Here is a 12,046-nt window from a genome sequence, read left to right as displayed (position 1 = left end):
TATATAATCGATTTTAAAACTCTAGCCGCCGAGTGTGGGTGGGATCAGGCCGCTCTAAGGGCCATTTTTCTTCGTGGTCTTAGCGAGAGACTTAAAGACGAATTGGCGACCCGCGACCTCCCATCCTCACTAAACCGACTATATGAGGTGGTAAGCTGCCTCGACCTCCGCCTCAAACAGCGTGCCCGTGAACGGGTGGAGGATAATCGGTTTACGAGCCCGAGGGACTCCTGGCCCCAAGTCGCCAGGTCATCTGTGTCTCCTCCGGTGGAGGAAGAACCTATGCAAATAGGCACTTCTCGTAATTTCCATCTCGGAGCCTCGGGCCGCCGGGGAAAGCACCCACAATCGGGAAACGTGCCGGCCCGGCCCTAAAGGGGAGCTCGGGTCGAGGCCGGTTCATTTCTCCCGATCTCGGTCTTTCGCTGACAGCCATCCTGGAATGGAGAGGCGGTTCATCAGGTAAATTGGCGGTCTGGGTGGATTCGGGGGCGGCCAATAACTTCATGGACCACCAACTAGTCAGACACCTCGGCATTACTCCTCAACCCCTAACCACACCCCTCCCTATAGTGGCTATAGACGGCAATCCCCTGGGGGAGGGCTCAGTCCGATTTAGAACCCCTCCCATCACGATGCGTCTAGGGGAACATTCTGAGAATTTGTTTTTCTTTGTCACTCGCTCTCCCAAGATGCAAGTGATTCTGGGTTACCCTTGGCTTAGGCTACACAACCCGGTCATCGATTGGAACTTAAGTTCAATCTACTCATGGAGTCCAAAGTGTCAGGAGTCATGTCTTATACGGCCCCGACCACCGGGCGACCTGTTAAACAAACCATCGGCCTCCCCTCCTGACCTCTCCTCCGTGCCCGCCGTGTATCATGATCTGGCGGAGGTGTTTAGCAAAGCCAAGGCTCAACAATTGCCTCCTCATCGCGCTTTCGACTGCGCGATCAACCTGCTCCCCGGTACGTCGCCTCCTAGGGGCCATCTTTTTGCGCTCGCTGCCCCCGAACGGAAGGCCATGGAGGAGTACATTCAGGAGGCCTTAGCCCTGGGATTCATCCGACCGTCTAGTTCTCCAGCGGGCGCAGGGTTCTTCTTTGTGGGCAAGAAGGATGGAACCCTGCGCCCCTGCATTGACTACAGGGGTTTAAATGCTATCACGGTCAAGGACCGTTATCCTCTGCCCCTGACGCACACCGCCTTTGAGACACTGCAGAAGGCCCAGATTTTCACTAAATTGGACCTTCGCAGTGCCTATAATTTGGTTCGCGTTCGTAAGGGAGATGAGTGGAAAACCGCCTTTATCACCCCGACCGGGCACTACGAGTATAGGGTGATGCCCTTTGGCCTTACTAACGCCCCAGCGGTATTCCAAAGATTTATAAATGAGGCACTTCGTGAAGCCCTGGACCGGTATGCTTTTGTCTACCTGGACGATATCCTCATTTATAGTCGCTCCCTCACGGAACATATTACCCATGTTAGAAGGATTCTCCAACTACTCTTGGAACACAATTTATTTGTGAAACTGGAGAAATCCATCTTCCATGCAACCTCCGTCTCATTCCTGGGATTTATTGTATCCCATGGTGAGCTGAGGATGGACCCCGCCAAGAACCAGGCGGTGAAAGACTGGCCAGTCCCGACTTCAGTACGCACCGTTCAGCGTTTTCTGGGATTCGCCAATTTCTTTCGGCGTTTTATCCGGAACTTTAGCTCCGTAGCCGCTCCTCTTATCGAGCTCACCAAACGCTTGATAGGTCGCTTTAAGTGGCCCCGCTTGGCCCAAGAGGCTTTTGACGCCCTTAAGGAGCTCCTGACCTCCCCTCCCATACTCCATCTTCCGGACCCAGGGCTCCCGTTCATTGTGGAGGTGGACGCGTCAGATGTGGGGGTAGGCGCGGTCCTCTCGCAACGCTCGGGGGAGGATCGGAAACTGCACCTTGCGCCTACTACTCCCACCGCCTCACCTCAGCCGAGCGTAATTATCCCATTGACGATAAGGAACTCCTGGCTGTCAAATTGGCTTTGGAGGAATGGCGTCACTGGCTGGAGGGCGCACCTCTTCCATTCTTAGTATGGACTGATCACAAAAACCTGGCCTACATTCAGCAGGCCAAAAGGTTGAACTCCCGGCAGGCCCGTTGGTCTTTGTTTTTCGGGAGATTCAATTTCAACCTCTCGTACCGTCCCGGCTCTAAGAACACCAAGCCAGACGCTCTCTCCCGTCAATGGGATCCCCCCCAACCAGACTCAGAGGCCAAACCCATCATCCCAGCGGCTCTTATTGTAGCCCCTCTTACATGGGACATTGAGTGCAAGGTCCTGGCAGCTCAGCGCAGGGAACCCGATCCCGGTGGGGGCCCTGAAGGGAAGTTGTTTGTGCCGTCCAGCATGCGCCGTCAGGTTTTTTTGTGGGGTCACGCATCAAACCTCACTGGTCACCCAGGGGTTGCTCGCACCCTGGACTTTCTTAAACGTTGCTTCTGGTGGCCAGCCATGCAGAAGGAGGTCCGGGCCCTCATTTCAACCTGCGATGTGTGCTCTAAGAACAAGGAACCCAGGGCACGGCCCCAGGGGCTGCTCATGCCCCTACCCGTCCCCTCAAGGCCCTGGTCCCATATTTCGATGGACTTCGTCACGGGCCTTCCTCCCTCCAAAGGGCTGACCGCGATCCTGGTTATTGTTGACCGTTTCTCAAAGGCTTGTAAGTTTATACCTCTCTCGGGTCTTCCCTCGGCCAGGCTGACCGCCCAGAACCTACTCCAACATGTTGTCAGGCCCCATGGGATCCCCATGGATATCGTTTCAGATCGAGGCCCTCAGTTTGTGAGTAGGTTCTGGCGAGCATTCTGCCAGCTAATGGGGGTCTCGGTCAGTCTGACCTCTGGGTACCATCCAGAGTCAAATGGGCAATCCGAGAGGGTCATCCAGGATCTCACTCGCTCCCTCAGATGCCTGACCTCCGGCTGCCCGCGCTCATGGCCCGACAAGCTCCCCTGGGCTGAATACGCCCACAATAACCTCCGGCACTCGGCCATAGGCATGTCGCCTTTTGAGTGCCAGTTTGGTTTCCCTCCCCCACTCTTCCCATCCCAGGAAAGAGAGGTAGGGGTCCCGGCAGCTCAGCAATTCGTTGGCCGGTGCAGGCAAGCTTGGCGCAGGGCCAAGGCCGCACTGGAATCCAGTGCGGCCACCATGAAGAGCACGGCCAACCGGAGACGTCAGGCAGCCCCCCGGTTTCGACCGGGCCAGCGAGTGCTGCTCTCCACCTGGGACTTGCCCCTTAGAGGCGAGTCTGGGAAGCTGGCCCCCCGATACGTGGGTCCGTTTAAGGTCATCAGGAGAATAAACCCTGTCGCCTATCGCTTGGATCTCCCCCCAGCGATGAGGATTCATCCCACGTTCCACGTGTCCCGTCTAAAACCCTACTTATGCCGGACCATGCCGCAACCGCACCCACCGCCTCCCAGGGTGATCAACGGAGGTCCGGTCTACTCCGTCCGCCAATTGCTCGACTCGCGGCGGGTCCAGGGGTCCACCCAGTACCTGGTGGACTGGGAGGGCTATGGACCCGAACATAGGTCCTGGGTTCCAGCTCGTCATATTTTAGACCCAGCATTGATACGCGAATTCCGAAAGAACAGAGCAGCAGGCATGGGAACGTCGGGAGCCGTTTCTAGACGGGGGGGTACTGTTAGGAGTCGGTCCGTCCCCTTGGTGGACACCAGGGGGGGCCGATCCGCGTCTCACTCAGCTGACTCCGGTGCTTGCACGGACAGAAGCCGTTTGACTCCCTCTGCGCCCACCAGGGGGAGCCAAGCGCGTGAGACTCCTCTCATTGCCACCCGAGGGCGGGCTCGTGGTAGTTCTACTAGGGGGAGCAGAACTACAAAGCCCAAGCCGCCCTCGCGCAATCAGCAGCGACGGGGAACACCTGGCTGAGCAGGTACTTAAGTGAACGCTTAGCCAGGCATCCCCGTCACACCCTTCTTTTGTGCTCTCTTGCACGGTTCGTTAGGGATACTGGTAACGCGAGGCCTCATAGAGGGTTCGCGGTAGACCTACGGTCGAGGTAATCAAAGTGACTCAGGGACAGGTCAGGACCGGTGTGACTACTTTGCATTTCCCTAATTAAACTTGGGAATTTGCCCTTTCAGTCTCTTCCCTTTTCCTGTGCTCGTTGTGTCGCTTAACGTTCCTCGCTGTGCTTTCTCTGCATGGTCGCTAGACAGACCAAGCTCAGTTCGTCCCGCCCATGAGCTCGGGGTTTTCCGTACTCATCGGTGGTGTTCACGAGCGTATCGCCTCTCACTCGGGTGTGGGTGTAACGCGTTAGAATTCTCTCATTAATCCACTTTTGGTTAAGACGGGTTTATATTTTAACCTGCTTCTTTCATAATTACCCCTTTGTTTGATATCGCCTTTAAATAGTCAGAGATAGAAATAATTAATCTCTTTATTTACAAAAGAAGCGATCCTTTGTTTGCCCTTCATATTGCTCACCAGCGCCGTATTTGTTAGTGGTGCTGTGGCGCATCCGGTTAAGTCACCGCGTGTTAGTATAGGACGGCGTCGGTTCGAATCACACCGAGGCGCGTTTCAAATGCGCATCACGATACGGCTTTTTGTCGTGTTTGGTGTAGCGAACCGGGCTCTTTAGCCCCCTTTCTTTTATATCTCGTACTTCGTTGGGCTCGTCACTTCAGAGTAGTGAAACTTTTGTTATCTTCTCCTTTTCAGTTGGCTTGGGCTCGCCCAGCCCTTTTCCGTTCCGCGGTTTCATTTTTTGTCTTGAAGGGGTTCTCTGAGTTCTGCTTCGGATCGACTCTGCCCCCTCAGGGCGACACACACCCCGCGATTGAGTCCACCCATCAGTAAATCGTAACACTACAAAAAGCAAACTTCTCAGTAAATAGGTCAGGTCTCTATGCAGCATAATATCAGGGAATAAACCCAATGTGAATAGTGCTGGATCTGGATTAAGGCTAATCCCTAAAATCTGATTAATCTCTTTTTGAACATTTTTTTAAATTCTAAAAGTTTTATTTTACTTTTGTTTACGCATTTTCTCCCCTTTTTCTCCCTTTTAGCGCGTCCCATTGCGTCATTTTTCCTCTCCACCAATACCGATCCCTGCTCTGATTGAGGAGAACGAAGCAAACCCACGCCCTCTCCGACACGCGGGCAGCATGCCGTATGCATCTTATCGCCTGCACTTTGACGAGTGCAGTGCAGCTCAGCGTTGTGTACGGAGAGACACACCTTGAGAGCACTCTTTTCTCATCTCTGTGCAGGCGCAGTCAATCAGCCAGCAAAGGTCGTAATTGCACCAGACATGGGAGAGAGACCCCATCCGGCTTAGTCCCGCCCATATCTGAACAACAGGCCAATCGTTGTTTATGTGGCCACAGGCAGAACTGAGATTCGATACGATGTATTTGAGATCCCAGCTCTGGTTCCAGCGCGTGTTTTTACCGCTGCACCACCTGAGCGGCAAATTCTAAAAGTTTTAAGCAATCCCAAATTGTATGAGTGAAGTCCCCAAGCAGTCTACGTTCCTTACAACAAAACCAAAATGTATTATTGTGTTTTGAAGTTAACAAAAACCTTCAACCTTCATATTCATTCAATAGAATTGTGTCAATAAAAAACTGGAACAAAAACACCTTGGTAAAATATTTCTTTTTACCATTACTATTCTCCTTGTCAATGTCAAGGGTAAAATCGTCCATTCAACCAGATCTTTTTTATCTCATTTATTAAAGTCCCATAACTTGCTCTGAATAGCTATGATGTGTTCGGGGTAATAATGATAAAGAGACTAATCTAAATAATTTATTAGTCTATTAAAAATGAACTTTTCAACTGGACAGTCGACTGAGAGCTTAATATCTATGGATTTATCTTCATTGGTTAAATATCCCAATACTTCTTCATATTCCTTCAAGTTTTCCAACAGCGCTATAATATATAATAATGGTCTCCTGTTAATATATCATCTGCTAATAAAAATACTATATGTTGGGCTTACACAATCTCCTTGTATGACTGAGATCTTTGGATTTTTATATACAACACATTCCAAAAAAAGTTTGGACAGTAAAGCATTTACCACTTTGTAATGTTGCCATTCCTTTTCACCCCACTTAAAAGAAGTTTTGGCACAGAGGATACCAAGTGATTTAGTGTTTCAGCTTTTATTTTGTCCCATTCTTTGACCTCTGCAAACATGTCTTAAGATGTACAACAGTACGGGGTCGTCATTTTTTTCCTTTCAAAATTCTCCACACATTCTCTACTGGGGACAGGTCAGAACTGCAGGCAGGCCAGTCCAATACCCATACCCTCTTCCTTCGCAACCATGCCTTTGTAACGTGTGCAGCATGTGGCTTTGCATCGTCTTGTTGAAAAATGCATGGACGTCCCTGGAAATGATGACGTCTTAAAGGCAGCAAATGTTGCTCTAAGATCTCAATGCTGCTATCGCAGAAGTGTAAATGACCTTTGCCAAGGGCACTGACACAGTCCTATACCATGACAGACGCTGGCTTTTGGACTTGTTGCTGATAATAGTCTGGATGGTCCATTTTGTCTTTGGTCCGGAGCACACAGCATCCTTTTTTTCCAAAAAAAGACCCAAAATGCTGATTCATCAACTACAATACACGTTTCCATTGTGTGATGGTCCATCTTGGATGCCTCCAAGCCCAGAGAAGTCGACGCCACTTCTGGACATGGTTAACATAAGACTTCTTTTTTGCACAGTAAAGTTTTAAGTGGCATTTGTGCATGTAACTCTGTATTGTAGTGCCTGACAAAGGTTTGCCAAAGTAATCCCTCACCCATGTGGTTATATCAGCTATTGTTGAGTGGGGTTTTTTGATGCAGTGTCGTCTGAGGGATCAAAGATCACGGGTGTTCAGCTTAAGCTTGCGCCCTTGACCTTTATGCACTGAAATTCCTCCCAATTCCTTGAATGGTTTAATGATATTATGCACTGTAGATGAAGAAATATGCAAATCCCTTCCAATCTTTCTTTGAGGTACATAGTTTTTAAACATTTCAATCATTTTCTCACACATTTGTTGACAAACTGGAGATTCTCTGATCATCTTTGCTCATCAAAGACTCTTTCCTGGATGCTGCTTTTGTACCAAACCATGATGACAGTCATCAGTTGACATCACCTGTTTGGAATCACATCATTATTTAGTTTTTTCATCTCATTACTAGCCCTAAAATGCCTCTGTCTTAACTTTTTTTGGAATGTGTTGCAGACCTGAAATTCAGGAATGGATGTTTATTAATAAATGAAATGAAGATAAGCAGATAAAACCTGAAATATCTCAGGTTCAACTGTCTGCAAGGAAATAAAAGTCACAGTAAATGTAAGGAACAGTACATTTTTATTTTATTTGCATTTTCCATACTGTCCCAACTTTTTCTAATTTGGGGTTGTACTTTATTTTTACCCAGTCTATGAAGGTTGGGCAAAACCCAAAAGCCTTCAATGTGTAATATAGGAAGCTCCATTTTATAAGATCAAATGACTTTTATGCATTTAGCCTGAGCATCATGGTAGGCTGAGTATTACTATGGGTAATATGATGTTTTATTAGGCTGAGTGGTTTAATGTTTAATATTCTCCTAATATTTTAGCTCTTTGTCTCCAGGGAACGAAACCAGTTTAATATGGTTGTATTTTATTTAGCTTAATATTTCTGCATGCTTTTTGCCAGCATTTTAAATAATATTTTTAAGCTTAAGTAGTATAATGTTGGATCCTTGCCCTACTTGTTAATGACAGAGATAATTTCTGACCAAGTCTTGGCCTGATGTAATCTGTTCTGCAAAACTCATCCATGCCTGGAGATTTATTATTTTTAAGATTTTTTTTATATAGTATCCGAAACTTCCTGTAATGACATCGGTCATTTGATTTCAGTTGTCTGCTCTGTCTGTAATGATGATAAATTAATCTTTCTAAGACATGACAACAGGGGGCGGACACACGCAGAGATGTTTAACAATCTTTAATAATAAGACGAGACAAGGTACAAGACACAGTAACACACAACCTATGCTAACTACTAAGGTAAGTGCTAAACACACACAAAACCTGACAGAACTATTCTAGACCTTAAGCTAACACAGGCGAACACCAAACAAGAACAAGACTACAACACTTAACAATACTTCTAAGCAAGAGCATGAGTAACGAAACACCATGACTATCACAACTCAATCACATCATTATAGCTAATTCAAATTCAAACTTGTGACAAGGTACCTATCTAAAAGCATGACAAAGTCAACGTAATATTTACTGAACAACCCAAAGCTATTCCTTTAAAAACCTTAAGCATTTTACCTGAAACAAGGAGCAGCTGTGGATCACTGGCTACAGTCCAAAATTCGTTTCAAAATTCCCCACACATTCTCTATTGGGGACAGGTCAGGACTGCAGGCAGGCCAGTCCAGTACCCGTACCCTCTTCTTCTGCAGCCATGCTTTTGTAATGTGTGCAGCATGTGGTTTTGCATTGTCTTGTTGAAAAATGCATGGACATCCCTGGAAATGATGACATCTTGAAGGCAGCATATGTTGCTCTAAGATCTCAATGTACTTTTCTGCATTAATGCTACCATCACAGAAGTGTACATTACCTTTGCCAAGGGCACTGACACAGCCCCATACCATGACAGACCCTGGCTTTTGGACTTGTTGCTGATAACAGTCTGGATGGTCCTTTTTGTCTTTGGTCCAGAGCACCTGGCGTCCATTTCCCCTCCCCCAAAAAATCTGACCACAATACACGTTTCCACTGTGTGATGGTCCATCCTAGATGCCTTCAAGCCCAGAAAAGTCAACGCCGCTTCTGGACATGGTTAAGATAAGGCTTTTTTTTTGTACAGTAAAGTTTTAAGTGGTATTTGTGCATGTAACTCTGTATTGTAGTGCTTGACAAAGGTTTGCCAAAGTAATCCCTCGCCCAAGTGGTTATATCAGCTATTGTTATGTGGCAGTTCTGCATTTTTATTTTATTTGCATTTTCCATACTGTCCCAACTTTTTCTGATTTGAGGTTGAATTATAACAATACAATTTGACTCCCAGAGAGATGTGGCAAAGTCGCTCTATGGAAATAGTGTGTAAAGTTACGTCATACTCTAAGTGAGTATAAATTTTGCTACATATAACCAATATTTCTGTTGGTCCATATACTGTAAGTAGTATATCACAAACCAGCCCTGTCTATTATCATTGATTTATTACTTGTTTTACCATCACTTTACCTTGGTCAGGGTTGTGACCGGTCTTGGCAAATGGTACAGTGGGGCCAAAAAGTATTTAGTCAGCCACTGATCCAGGAAATCACATTGTAGGATTTTTTAAAGAATTTATTTGTAAATTATGGTGGAAAATAAGTATTTGGTCACCCACAAACAAGCAACATTTCTGGCTTTCACAGACCTGTAACTTCTTATATTTCACATTTTATGGCAACAAGCAAGGTAGGAGATCAGTTTTTTGCTGATATTATGCTTCTGTTGCTGATAATCAATTTGTTTCGTCTATATGAGAGTCTTAACTTTAAATCTTAAAGATTTCAAAAAAGTCCAGCAATTTTAACCCTTTCAAAACACAACATTTATTTAATGTCCTTTGTAGTAAACAGCAGAACTTACTACCCCCTGTTTTTTTTTTTGCCAATTTCTGAACAAGGAAGCATAGGGCTGAGTAAGGCAGAGAAGATTTTATCAAGAATGTATGCAGAAGAGTGAGATTTAGAGTGGTTAGAAGATGAGGAAGAGGAGGGCCAGACTGTAGAGCTGTAAGAAGAGGAGGCCTGTTGAACCACAGTCCAATGACGAGGTCAAAAAACATGGGGAACTGCGTTTGCCAGAATTGCTGATTGCATTGCATGCATCACCATGCAGGAGAGCAGAAATCAAAGGAAAAACATTTGTCCAATATATTAAATGTAACATGTTTTTGTGTGTTTCAAAGAAAAAATACTGCTTCCTGTTATACCACGATGCTGTAAATGCTGTAAATGCTGTGTGATGTGATCTTTAGGTGACTATTTAGGTGAATGCAGTTTGAAGAAAAACGTTCCACTCTAAGCTGTTTTTTTTTTCTTTCCAGTGTTTCAATGTTCACATGTGTTTCCTTTATCAAACTGTTTTTAATGTAGGTGAAATGAAATGAAATTTTAATTGAAATTTATACAAAAATAAATACAATGTAATTACATTACACCATCAGATTTTTGGATCAAACAAGACCCGATGTCCACTACAAAGGACAGATTATAAAAAATAAATAAATAACGTTGAAAAATAAAGTTTTGTACAATGTTTCTATCAACCACAATACTTAAATTATCAAAAAAAAAAATCCTAAATATCGAAACCTTTTTTCTTCTGGGGAGGATATGGAAAACACACACACACACACACACACACACACACACACACACACACACACACACACACACTCTCACACCTACATTTAGGCCAGTTTTCAGTAGCTTGAATTAGCCTGACTTGATATGTTCATGATATGTAGAAACTGAAGCACCTGGAGGAAACCCATTTGAATATTTATTAAAAGTTATTTCTCCTAACCATAACATTTAAGTTAATGACTTCACTCAGTGGTGGCTTCTAAATCTGTCTCCGTAATGTGCCTCTGCCTCCTCCTTCCTCTCTCTTCTGTCACTATGTTTTAACTGCCTTGTGTCAACTTCTACTGTAGCCTTTCTGTGTCATCCTCCTCAACTTAGATCCCTAAGTCCCCCAGCATCCATAAGTGTAGTAAAAGTATTGGTCCCTGCTTCCAGAAACACCTTCAACTATTCTGGAAATGGGCTTAGTGCCTTTTGTTCTTTCTTTATATTGTATTTATACGTTATTTCTTTATAGTTATTTTTTTTTATTACAACCACCACTCAACAATAGCTGATATAACCACATGGGCAAGGGATTACTTTGGAAAACCTTTGTCAAGCACTACAATACAAGGTTACATGCACAAATACCACTTTACTGTGCAAAAAAGAAGCCCTATGTTAACCATGTCCAAAAGGGGCGTCAACTTTTCTGGACTTGGAGGCATCTAGGATGGACCATCACACGTGTTTGCAGGAAGAATGGGACGGAATAAAAGCTGAAACACTAAATCACTTGGTATCCTCGGTGCCAAAATGTCTTTTAAGTGTGGTGAAAAGGAATAGCAACATTACAAAGTGGTAAATGCTTTACTGTCCCAACTTTTTTTGTAATGTGTTGCAGGCCTGAAATGCAGAAATGGATGTTTATTAATAAATGAAATAAAGTTGACCAGACAAAACATGAAATATCTCAGGTTCATCCTGTCTGCAATCAAATAAAAGTCAAAGTAAATGCAACATTGTATTTTCTTCACCTATTCCCTCTTTTTTGTATCTCAGTCATGTAGTTTTGGTTAAAGTAGATAATCCGCCCCTTATATGTAATCTTTGTTTCTATGCTTGCTGTATTATGTGATCTTTTACCTGTCAATTTAAAAACCAGATAATAGGAGACAGGGGGTAGAATTCTCAGTTAGCGATATGCCCTTTTAACACGGATGCCCATGTCGTCTGAAATGTGCATTGATGAGCGAATAAAATTAGTCACAAATCTTGTGTCATTTTTCTCAGATCCCTCTCTATTGCATGATGTTGAAGTAGAACAGCATCCAGTTTTGTATTTTCCAGCCGTACGACAGCTGTGCCATCTTGTCTTCTGTATTTCTCAGCCTTTGCTCTATATTTACTGTTTGTTCCCCAGTGAGAGTGTTTTACCATAAATCCCTTCATGTTAGTCTCTAGTCTTGCGAAGGCTTTTTTTATTGTCATTCACTGTTTCTTTGTATTCTTGTCCTAGCCTGCAGACTTTATTTTACATTCTGCAGTTTTTGTTGTTATTTTTAACTGGTTTACGTGGGAGCTAGTTTTTACCCTGCCTCCTACTGAATTCATGGTTTTATAAATCATGTCAATAATGTCCAG

Source organism: Trichomycterus rosablanca, chromosome 16 (genome assembly GCF_030014385.1).
Source record: "Trichomycterus rosablanca isolate fTriRos1 chromosome 16, fTriRos1.hap1, whole genome shotgun sequence".
Lineage (NCBI taxonomy): Eukaryota > Metazoa > Chordata > Actinopteri > Siluriformes > Trichomycteridae > Trichomycterus > Trichomycterus rosablanca.
Note: the sequence above shows the minus strand (reverse complement) of the source record.